Genomic DNA, 11154 nt, shown 5'->3' with positions numbered 1-11154 from the left:
TTTTAGACCCTCTCTCCCTATCGGCACCACCCACCGATATCTCATCTCTATTCAACAACAAAACCTCTGTCCAGGAAGAAGATGTCCATGAAAAGACCTTTGAAAGCAATCAAGACTTTCTTTCATTAAAAAAGGAAACCACCTAAAATCTTCTTGGAAACTAGCACACACGTAGTCTTTCATCATATATATATATATATATATAAGGTTAGGAGTCCACACTAAATAGGATACTTCCTATATGTGTTATATATATCTCAAGAGCCAAGAGATATATCCCAGAGTCCTAATCTTTTTGGATCTCTATTTCCTTTAAGAAACTTATCAGTATCAATTCCAATCCCACATAGTATGAGATTTCCTTATGTGGATGATTTTGGATATCACCATATCCAATACATCGCACATATCTTTCTACTTCAAACCCTTTTGGAAACTTTCTATTTTGCATTTGAAGTCCATTTTTCGATTGGAAAGCTTGTTGAAGTTCTAAAAAAATGGCATTAAAGCCATATTCTTTTCATACCCCGAAGTCTTTAATCCCTTCTGATTTATTCTTTGAACACTTTCATCTCTTTTAACCTTCTTTGAGTTCAAACACTGTCGTTTAGAGCTAGTCCAATTTGTTAAGATTCGTGGGAGCAAACATGCATTGAATGGATGGAAAGAGAAGAAGAAAGAACACAATATTTACGTGGTTCAAACCGAAGCCTTACGTCCACGGATCCAAAGTCCAACTGACTACATCTTCACTATTTTTGGATAAAGATTACACAAATATGTGAATTTATATATATAGGACAATCACAATGAATCTTGGAGATAGAAGTAAATCGTAGGAGGCTTTATCTCCAATAACCAACTTGATAATCAAGAAATTTGACTTGGTCTCTTCTTAACTTCAACACTCCCCCTCAAGTTAGTGCACATTAGTGTGCGGAGATCTGAAGCGAAGTGTCCAACCGAAACGGGAATTGGAGTCTTAAGACCAAAAGTTGCCAAAAAAAACTTGTACTGCTCTCACTGGCATGCTTGAGCGAAGAGATGTGATATGGGACACATGATCACCAATCGTGGTCTAAAGACCACTTAAGTGCTACGAAGGCACAACAAAGATGACTCTACGACAAATAGTGGCAACAAACATTGAAGATTGGTGAAAGCTTCTCCTTGAAAAATCCGCTAATCATGAATGTATGCTCCCCCAGACGATGTCATCATAATAATGGTGTGATGAAGTCCTCTGCTATATGGCGAGGCGTTAGGAGCAAATAACGTGTGAGACAACTGAAAAATGCATGAATATCAGCAAGAACTGATATAAAAAAAAAACAATGAAATTGAGCTTCTAGACAATAGCTCACATCTTTAAAAAAATACCTCTTATTTTTCTTTTCTTTTCCATTTATTTATTTTTTTTTTAACTTTTTATTTATTTTTTTTTTTTATAATGACACTTGAGGGGCAAACCACATCATCTGTAAGAAGGCTTTTAGAGAAAGGATGGGCTGCTTGGGAAAAGAGGGAGAAGGCCACGTGGGTTGAGGGATCTCTTGCGTAATTTCTTAATTTTCTTTCTTTTAAAAAGAAGCTATCCTATTATTACGTGGTATCAGGGGGTTTTGAAGATACGAAATGCACCTTCAAGAGGGAAGGATAAACAATTAAACAGTCAACACCACGATCATCACGGGATCCTCCTAAAAGCAAACCCGAAATAGGAGCATCATTCACAACCTCCTTGGTCAGCAAAGAAGTCGAAGCAGTTTCCCTCTGAATAGGCAAGGGATCAGGGAGTTTTCGAATAGGGACCCATCTTTGCTTAATATGAAAATTACGTTGACCACCCTTGCCGTTACTCCTGACAAAACGCCCTTGCTGTTTCCGATTAACCCAACCGAAATCCCCCCCCCCCCCCCTGAAGAGCGATTTGCGTACATCGCTCCTTCACGTGTTACACTTCACACCAACGGTGTTCACCACCTACCACGCGATGACGATGTCAAGTTCTTCCCCACCAAAAGAATAAGTGCACAGGTGGTTTTCCGGCAAGAAATATCTCAACTCTTGGGTCACCAAGCATCATTTCTAGCCAACCAGCTGGTTTTGCGGCAACAATGTCCCATTTTACTTCCACTGCTTGCCTCTTTGCCACTTCAAGCTGAGACAACCATTCTTTGGGCATAAAGCAGTCCTCTCTGTGAGCACTTCATCAGGCGATCTTCTTCTTCTAGAGAGAGAAAGAGAGAGAGAGAGAAATTGAATTGAAAATGTTCAAGACAATCCACTTGCAAAACCGAAAAAGCCTCCCCCTTTCTAACAACTTCTGGTAAGGAGGAATTTAGATAGAGAAAACCAAGGGCCGATCTTAAGCAGCCCACTGCATCCAATGAGGGTCTATTTTAGAGAGAAAAAGCAATTGTTCTGTCTCTAATGATTCCATGGCAACCACAGGGCCAGAAATGATATAATCAACACGCCCATTAAAGAAGGCTAGCAGGGCCCAAGGGCAAGGTTGTATTGATGGATATTGTGAGGAAGATAAATATCAAGCAGATGGCTCAATGGGCGATGATATAATGAAAGCAGAGATTTTGGATGGAGACCCACCATCTATTTCTCATGGCCTCAATTTGAATATGGTCTCAGTTCCTGATTTAAATGCTGAGCAAGGCAAAGCTAGAAAGAGATGCAGCGCTATCAATAGGCAAAACTCTTCCAAAGAATTTGTGGAAAAGGAATTCCAGAGTGCAACACAAAGCTAGAGAGAGAAGTGAAGACAGAGATTATCCAAACCACCGATACAAGTTAAATTGATAGGCCACAATAGATCCCTAAGGATGGATCAACCTGGCTTTGATATCATGTTAAGATTCGTGGGAGCATACATGCATTTAATGACTGGAGAGAGAAGAAGAGAAAACACAATATTACATGGTTCAGGCCGAAGCCTTACGTCTACGGATCCAAAGTCCAACTGACTACATCTTCACTATTTTTGGATAAAGATTACACAAATATGTGCCTCTATATATAAAAGAGAATCACAATGAATCTTGAAAACAGATCGCTATTTTTGGATAAAGATTACACAAATATGTGCTCTATATATAAAAGAGAATCACAATGAATCTTGAAAATAGAAGTAAATCGTAGGAGACCTCATCACTAATAACCAACTTGATGACCAAGCAACTTGACTTGGTCTCTTCTTATCTTCAACACAATTGTCCTATTTGACGACAAATTGGATATAGAGAGTTCGTACTTCCCAAAGAAAACTTGTGCTTATGCTTTTTACAAGGCTTTGTCTTTGTCCTTACTAGAATTATTATTTGTAGTTTTTAAAAGTTATTTATTTATTCATATTCATGATTGCATGTTAGAGATTACATATCCTTCAAAATTAAGTATTAAAATTCATTTCAAAAATAAATCTATTAAGAGGCTCGCATTTCTACATATACGGGCTTGGCCGGATAAAAGCCGGGTCCATTTTCTAATTACCTCCTTGACTATTCTAACCAACTGACCATAAGCCTCAATAACCTTTGTACACTCTTTCTCGGTCAAAAAAGGAGTGAGATGCTTCGAGATCAAATTGATCGCAAAGGATCTTTCTCAATCAAAAATGGAGTGAGATGCTTCGAGATCAAATTGATCGCAAAGGACCTCATCATTGCTTCATTGGAAGTGGAGCTTTTTGTTAAGAACGATAAGAACGGGCCTCTTCAAGCGGAATTAGAAGAGGCTTGCAAGAGTTTGAAGATAGCTGAATTGTATTTTATAAAGTAGGTGCCTCTAAATCCTGAGGGAAATCAATATCGGAGGTTAAAGACAATGATACAAATTTTTTTATTTTGACTTGAAAGGGGAAAAATAAATTTTGACGGAAATATTTTTCAGTCCTAAAATTTCTATTCAAAAACAAAAAATATGCCATTTCTAAATAAAAAATATTTTTAGCAATGCATTGCCAAGTATCCATACGGCCCTTTACTTTCCTAACTTTCTATTTCTATATTTTTTATTAGGAAAATTTACCTATGGATTGATATTTCTACCGTTATAACGAAATTTGCTCAAAAATAGATAGTTATTACTTGGAAGGACATATCCCCAAAAATCTTTATTTTTTTTTTTCAAATTTTCTCTCGGTCTGATGTTGCAAATAATATTTTTGCAGAATTTGCCCTTGATATTTCATGCTCATGCGATTGGACAGGAAAAAGCGTTAAGTTCCTAATGTTTTTTTTGTGTTTAATCTTATGCCATCATTACGCTCCTTTTTCCTAAGTCTCCCTATGATGATGGCTTTGGCATCTCTATATAGAATTAAAGATGCACTTAAAATACTCCTTGAAAAATGTTGTTTTAACATGTAAAAAACTTCTAATTGATCATCTCGACATTTAGATGCACGAATATGAAAAAAAAAAAAAAAAAAGATTTTGAGTCCCAACAATAGTGTATCTTACAACACATTATCTAAACCATCCATTTTTAAGATTTTTATATGTTTATAGATCTACTAGATTGTAACCATTTATTGAGTTTAAAATTTAATAATTAGATACGAAAATAGATTTTCAGATATTCCCAAAAATATTTTACAACAAAGTTATATGTTATGATAAGATTAGGAGATGCGCCTTAATTAAATTGTTTAAGGTCGCAACCTTATATAAACCACATAAAAATTTCTTTTTAAAAAAATGCAGTATTTACCGGGGCTTTGGATATCCCAGTTTCTCTCATTCACCGGTGTAAGAGATGTAGACTGCACAAATTAATGGACGATGCGCAGGGCTTTAAACCTATCAAACCATTTTCCAATATATGATCCCATTTCTCATACTGCCTAATAATTGTGTGACCACATTTAAGTGGCACATAAATTTATGGGAAAGGTTTCTATTTTTTCCCTACCGCATAGAAGATCTATGCTTCCCCTACCATCCAACCATCCAATTTTGATCAAAAGAGTCATTCACCGTTTGATCTTATATCCGACGTCTCAAAGTATTTTATTTTTAGTTTTTTTTTATACAAATTACATGAATTTAAAATTTGGTACGTGACATCTTCTCATTAGGGCTCACTTATAAAAAATATTAAAAATATTTTTTCGATAAAATATAATAATCAAAATACCCTTTGAACCTTTTAAGGGTATTTTGGTCATTTTATTTTATTGAAAATATTGTTTTATATTTTTCACTAGTGCAAGTTTTATAGAGGATTGGACATCCAAAATTTGGTGTCAAAATAATTTATAGAAAAAAAAATTAAAAATAAAATAGTGCAGAGACGTGATATTGTGATTGGGGCAATCTTAATACTCTATTCAGAATGAACGGTTAGATAAGGGGAAGTATATAAGTTTTATACTGTAGAGGAAGCATAGAAAGCTTGCTCTAAATTTATTATTTTAAAATAAAATTGAAATACTACTAATAAAAGATGGGCATGGCTTCTATAAGGTTGCAACCTTAAACAATCCAATTAAGGTGCACCTCCAAATTTTATCATAACATGTAATTTTTGTGTAAAAAATTCTTAGAATTATCTGAAAACTATTTTTATATATAATTATAAAATTTTAAACTTCAAAAATAGTTAAAATCAAATAGATCTATAAATATATGAAAATCTTGAAAATGGATGGTCTAAATAATATGTTGTAAGATGCACAATTTTTGGGATTTAAAATTTTTGTTTATTATTATTCATACATCTCGAAGTCCAAATGATCAATTAAAGAGTTTTTCAACATTAAAATAACATTTTCTAATGGATTTTTTTATATGCATTAGTAATTCTATGCTTTAAAGTTGCAACCTTATATAAATTTTTTCTATTAAAAAAATAACTTTCTGTTACTCGGAGAAGATTGGGGTAGTTCAGAATCGTACCTACCCAAGTCAACAACTAATCAATCAAGCTGAAACACAACTCCTAAATTAAAAATAAAAAATGCATTTCCTCATTTTGAAATGGAAAAATATCGCAAGCAATTTCACATTCCCTATTACATTAATGTTTTCAAAAGTTTCTTGGATGTTTCCAAACTCTAGAAGGACCTAGTCTTCAAACAATCTTAAAACAATAGCTCCCTTTTTCCTTGTTCAAATATCTTCAAATCTAGAGGAAAATCCAGTGAAAGTTCTTGAAATAAGTCCAGTTGAATTTACACATGCTTAATTCTAGTGTAGGAGAACTTGTTTCGTAGTCAAAATTCTACCATTATTTAAATGGAGCCAAAAGGGCCGTCCTTTCTTAGGGCATTTTGTCAAACAAATTGTACCACGATAGCTACCAAAAGGAAAGCCCAAATTTGATGGAAATTACAGTGTTTAATTTGGAATCATGTTCGAATTAGCATCAATGCTAATAGGTGGTGGATGTCCTTTTGTTCTAATCCACCTACGTTATGGGGAAGCTGCAAAACCTATTTTCTTAGAGAATTTTTGGTCTTATTTGCCACCTAAAATTTATTCTTCATTCTGCTTATTTATTTGGGAAAATGATCTTTACCCCCTTCCCGGAAACTTCCATCTCTATTAGCCCCTTTGGGTTCACCAAATTCCATTGTACCCCCAAAAATTTAAAATTTTGGGACTGTTAGCCCCCTAATTGTGTTTTTCTTCAAATTTTTGTTTACAAATTTGATCTTTTTATTTTATAAAATTTACCCTTCCCTTTCTCTTCCGTTGCCTAAAACCAATCTTACCTCCATGGATCCCACTCTATAAATTTAGACATTAAAAAAAATTAACATTGTGACCTATTTTACAAGTATAACAATATCGTTTGAACTTGAAAAATGATTAATCAAGATATTTGTTACTAATGTTCATGGTTATTTTTGTTTATTTATTAAAAAACTTTAATCAAAATACTTATAAGAGATGAAATATTTAACAATTAATATTAAGACATTATTGTTGTTATTATTGTTATTATTATAATTATTAGTTAATTATAATAATTATAAATTATTATCATCAATAAATTTTATATATCAAATCACAAAAAAAAATATGGATGGCTAATGTATGGGTTTGGCATTTTATAAGACAAATAGATCAAATTTATAAAAGAACAAAGAAAAATATAATTAGGGGGCTAATGGTCCCAAAATTTAAAACTTGAGATGGTGCAAGGGCTTTTGGTTAACCCAGGGGAAAGTTTAAGGAGGGGGTTAGAGGTCATTTTCCCTATTTATTTTTGCTATGCTTCTGCTAGAGCGTACTGTGCATCTACTCCCTTAGGCAAAAGACCTGAAAGAATTTTTTGAATTTGAAATTTTGGAAACCACCATAGGATAACTAGAGGATTATTTTCGAACAAAATAGTTGAATTTTTTAAAAGTTAGATCTCATCCTCAAAAATTTGGACAGCCTCTATTTAACCTTAAAATATTACTTTTTTTTAAGGTACATAGAGAGTGCATTTAGCATTTTTTTTCTCTTTTGAGGTTAGTCTATGGATCGAAGATTTTAATCCCAAATTTTGGGATCTTAAAATTGCTCCTAGGCTTGGTTTTACCTAAGGGAGTAAATAGATAGTATGCTGAGAATATAAAAGCTTTTGGCTTTATTCTTATGATTATTATTGGCCCATTTTAGTAAGTTAACCATTGTGGTTCATATTGGTATTGTCCTACCTTGAAAACCACGATTTGAAGGGAGTGAGGTATTAAAAAGAATGAAAATTTCGTATAGAACTCTAATTTCTCATAGTATTTCATGGTAGACTTTCTTTTTTTTTATCAAGCGGCATAAGGAAATCTTTAAGGATTTCACCGAATCCCATCATCTATTATCTCCCTCTTTTATTAACTTTTGGCCATAAAAATTAGACCCAATAAATCTTTTTATACTATTTCATCCCAAAAACCTTTTTTACCATTTTTTTCCCTTTCCACCCATTAAAAAGGTTTTTGGTTTGAAATGACATAAAAAGATTTGTTAGGACTAATTTTTATGATTAAAAATCAATAAAAGAGGGAGATAAGAGATGAGGGGATATGGTGAAATATTTAAGAGCTTTTTTATGCCACTTGAAAAACGGAAGGAGGGTCTACTATGAAATAATACGAAGAATTAGATATCTATACGAATTTTTCCCTTAAAAAAATGGGTTTTTCCCTTAAAAAAAATGGGTTTTTCCTAAGTTAACAACCAACGAAGTCATATAATTAACATTTAGAAGGGGAAAATATTTGGACTGGGCTACAACCCTATCAAAATAAGTAAAGGCTACCAACAAAACTTAGCAACAATTGTAGTTTTGTCATTGGAAAGCCTTCAAATAATCATCTCAACCTTGACCATTATAGATGTGAAAACAAATTTCGGATCGCAAGTTTTTAATATAGTATATATACATTATAGCATATTATCAAGACCATCTATTTCGCCCTAAAAATAAGAGTTCATGGATTTGCAAGATCAATCCCATTTTTTGAGCTTCAAATTTTATAGTTGATGCACTATTTTTGGGACTCAAAATCAATATTTTATTTTTTTATATTCATACATCTTGATGTCGACATGATCGATTAGAGGGTTTTTCAACATTAAAACAACATCTTTCGATGGATATTTTAGGTGCATATTTAATTCTACATAGAGATACCACAACCATCATCATAAAGGGACTTTTACCGCGAGTCAAATGCATTCTCATCATTACAGGATATCTGCTTGTCTACAGATTCTGGTCTCGCATGAACCCACATTTAGATCGGCCACATGTTTCCAATCCGGATCAGAGAAAGGGAGAGGGAAAAGGGAGCGTAATAATGACATAATATTAAACACAAAGAAAACATTAGGAACTTATGTTTTTTTCCGTCAATCGCACGAGCATGAAATATCAGGGGCGAACTCAGCAAAAATATTGGGTTACAAGCGGTCCGTTGTTTGCAACATCGGACCGAAGCAAATTTGAAAAAAATAAAAAAATTCGGAGATCAATCATTCCAGATAATAACAACATATTTTTGAGCCATTCCATTATAATGGTAGAAAAATCGGGTCTGTACGTAAATTTCCCTTTTTATTAATTTGCTTTGAGAAAACTGGATCGAGGTTTATAAGAGGGGTTTGTGGAGGGGATTCTCAACCCTTGTGCTCTTGACCTAATCTCTTCTTGCTCTTGATCTTCTTTCTTCTTTGCTTGTTTCCTTTTGTCCTGCCATTTTTCATGGCTTCCAAGGACCATGCTCCCCATAAGGGTAGTTGCTCCTCAATAAACGTTCTCAAGGGTATTTCAAATTTCAGCATGGTATGAATCGGCCAAATATTGGCCCAAACTCATGAGTTCTCTATCCATCTCATGTTTGGTCGGGGTATTTGAGGTGGCTCGATCCCACATTAATTTGAAGTTAATTGAAGCCTTAGCTGAGCGATATATCAGATGTTGTTGAAGCATATGCCTAGGGTGTGATTAGACGGATTGAATTTATGATGTGCAACTTTTTGTGGGGCTCTTTTAGTGAAAAAATGAAGCATGTGAGATAAGGGTGAAGGGGGTCTTGGATTATGACGTTTGTCATTTATGAATGATGCACTGTTATGCAAATGGTGGTGGCGAAGTATTTATTCTAAAGATCAGCTATGGTGTAAAGTGCTGGTGTCTAAATATGGAGTCGATAATGTTGGGATATGGATCAAGAGGAAAAGTGGAAGAGAAAATATTTCATCTCTGGGAGAGATATTTATGCGTTAAAACAAGTGGTTGACCACAATGTCAGATGGTTTCCTAGGTCTGAGGCTTTGATTTCGTTCTGAAACCATAAGTGGTTGGGGAAAATGCCGTTAAAATATGTTTATCATCTTCTTTATGAGAAGGTTAGTAGTCCTAATGTTTCTGTAGCAGAACTGGCTGAAGTGAGAGGAGACAAGGTTAATTGGAATATCTCTTTCCCCTATGATAGAATTCCTAATTATCTTTATCAACCGTTTATCAAGTTGTTAGAGGATCTCAATCTGGTGGTAATCTGTCCTCATCTTGCTGATGAATTAGTTTGGGAGTTAAATAATAATGCGCAGTTTTTTGTTAGATCTGTTTACAGACTTCTCTTTTTCGATAGAGTAAGATGGAGATTACCAAAGATTTCGCAAATTTGGAAATAGATAGTCCCTCATAAGGTGTAAGTATTTTTATGGTTAGTGGTGCAGGATAAAATCCTTATGGTGGATAATCTCATTAAGAGGAGGAAGATAATTACGAACATATGCTTAATGTGTAAGGCGGATGGAGAAACGGGTACGCATCTTTCTATACATTGTTCGTTTGTTTCCAAAATTTGGTGGTGGTGTTTTCACATGATGGGGATCAATTTAATGTTGCCGTTACATGTTGTGGATTTGATTGTTCAAATGGATGTGCCTCTGCCCAAGCTTGGGGGACATATTTGGAAAGTTTTACGGGGAGCTATTCTATGGGAAGTATGGTTGGAGAGGAATCGGAGAACTTTTGAAGGGAAGGTGAACAATTTTGAGAAAGTGATTAGTAACATCAAGTTATCTATCTGATCTTGGATCTCTAATACTAAAGAAGGGAGGGGCATTTCTAAAACTGATGTTCTGATTAATCTTTCGAATCTATTTCAGCTGGATGTGCCTAGAAATAGACATTGTGCTAGATAGAAGCCACTTGATCAGGAGAGTCTTAAAGTTTAACTTTGATGGCAGTACTCTGGGGAATCCAGGCTCAACGGGTTTTGGGGGTGTGATTCATGATTGGCAAGGTAATATGTTACTCGCTTATGCAGGTCCATGTGGCTCAACTACTGCTAACAATGCTGAATTATTGGGACTCGTACATGGATTGAAAATTTTGTTGGCAAGGTTATCTGGTTATGGCTTTATTATTGAAGGAGATTCGATGAATGTTATTAATTGGTGCAAGAAAGAACAATGTTTCCCTTGGCAACTTAAATTTATAGGCCTGCAGATTTTTGATTTGATAGTGGGGCTATCTTTATCCTTTGAACATATGTATAGGGAGGCAAATTCAGTGGTTGATTCGTTGGCCAAGAGAGGAGTACTTTTAGACTCTGTAGTGGTTGCTGATTCTGTTGTTTCTTTGATGTAATTGTGAGCTTGTTATAAATAAAATTGGAACGTTGTCAAAAAAAAA

General features: G+C 34.4%; 1 long non-coding RNA gene across 1 annotated transcript; it reads right to left on the bottom strand.

Moving 5' to 3' along the window:
• Positions 1 to 689: 689 nt before the first annotated feature.
• LOC110007978 (uncharacterized) lies at positions 690 to 3082 on the bottom strand. Its single transcript, XR_016053260.1, has 2 exons — positions 1642 to 3082; positions 690 to 1287 (listed from the first exon to the last, which is right to left on the bottom strand). It is a non-coding gene; the product is annotated as an uncharacterized LOC110007978 (long non-coding RNA).
• Between the last annotated feature and the right edge of the window lie 8072 nt (positions 3083 to 11154).

This window comes from Amborella trichopoda, chromosome 4 (genome assembly GCF_054954075.1).
Source record: "Amborella trichopoda isolate Santa Cruz 75 chromosome 4, AtrichopodaSantaCruz75HAP2 v2.0, whole genome shotgun sequence".
Taxonomy (NCBI): Eukaryota; Viridiplantae; Streptophyta; class Magnoliopsida; order Amborellales; family Amborellaceae; genus Amborella; species Amborella trichopoda.
This window is presented reverse-complemented; position numbering and strand designations above follow the sequence as displayed.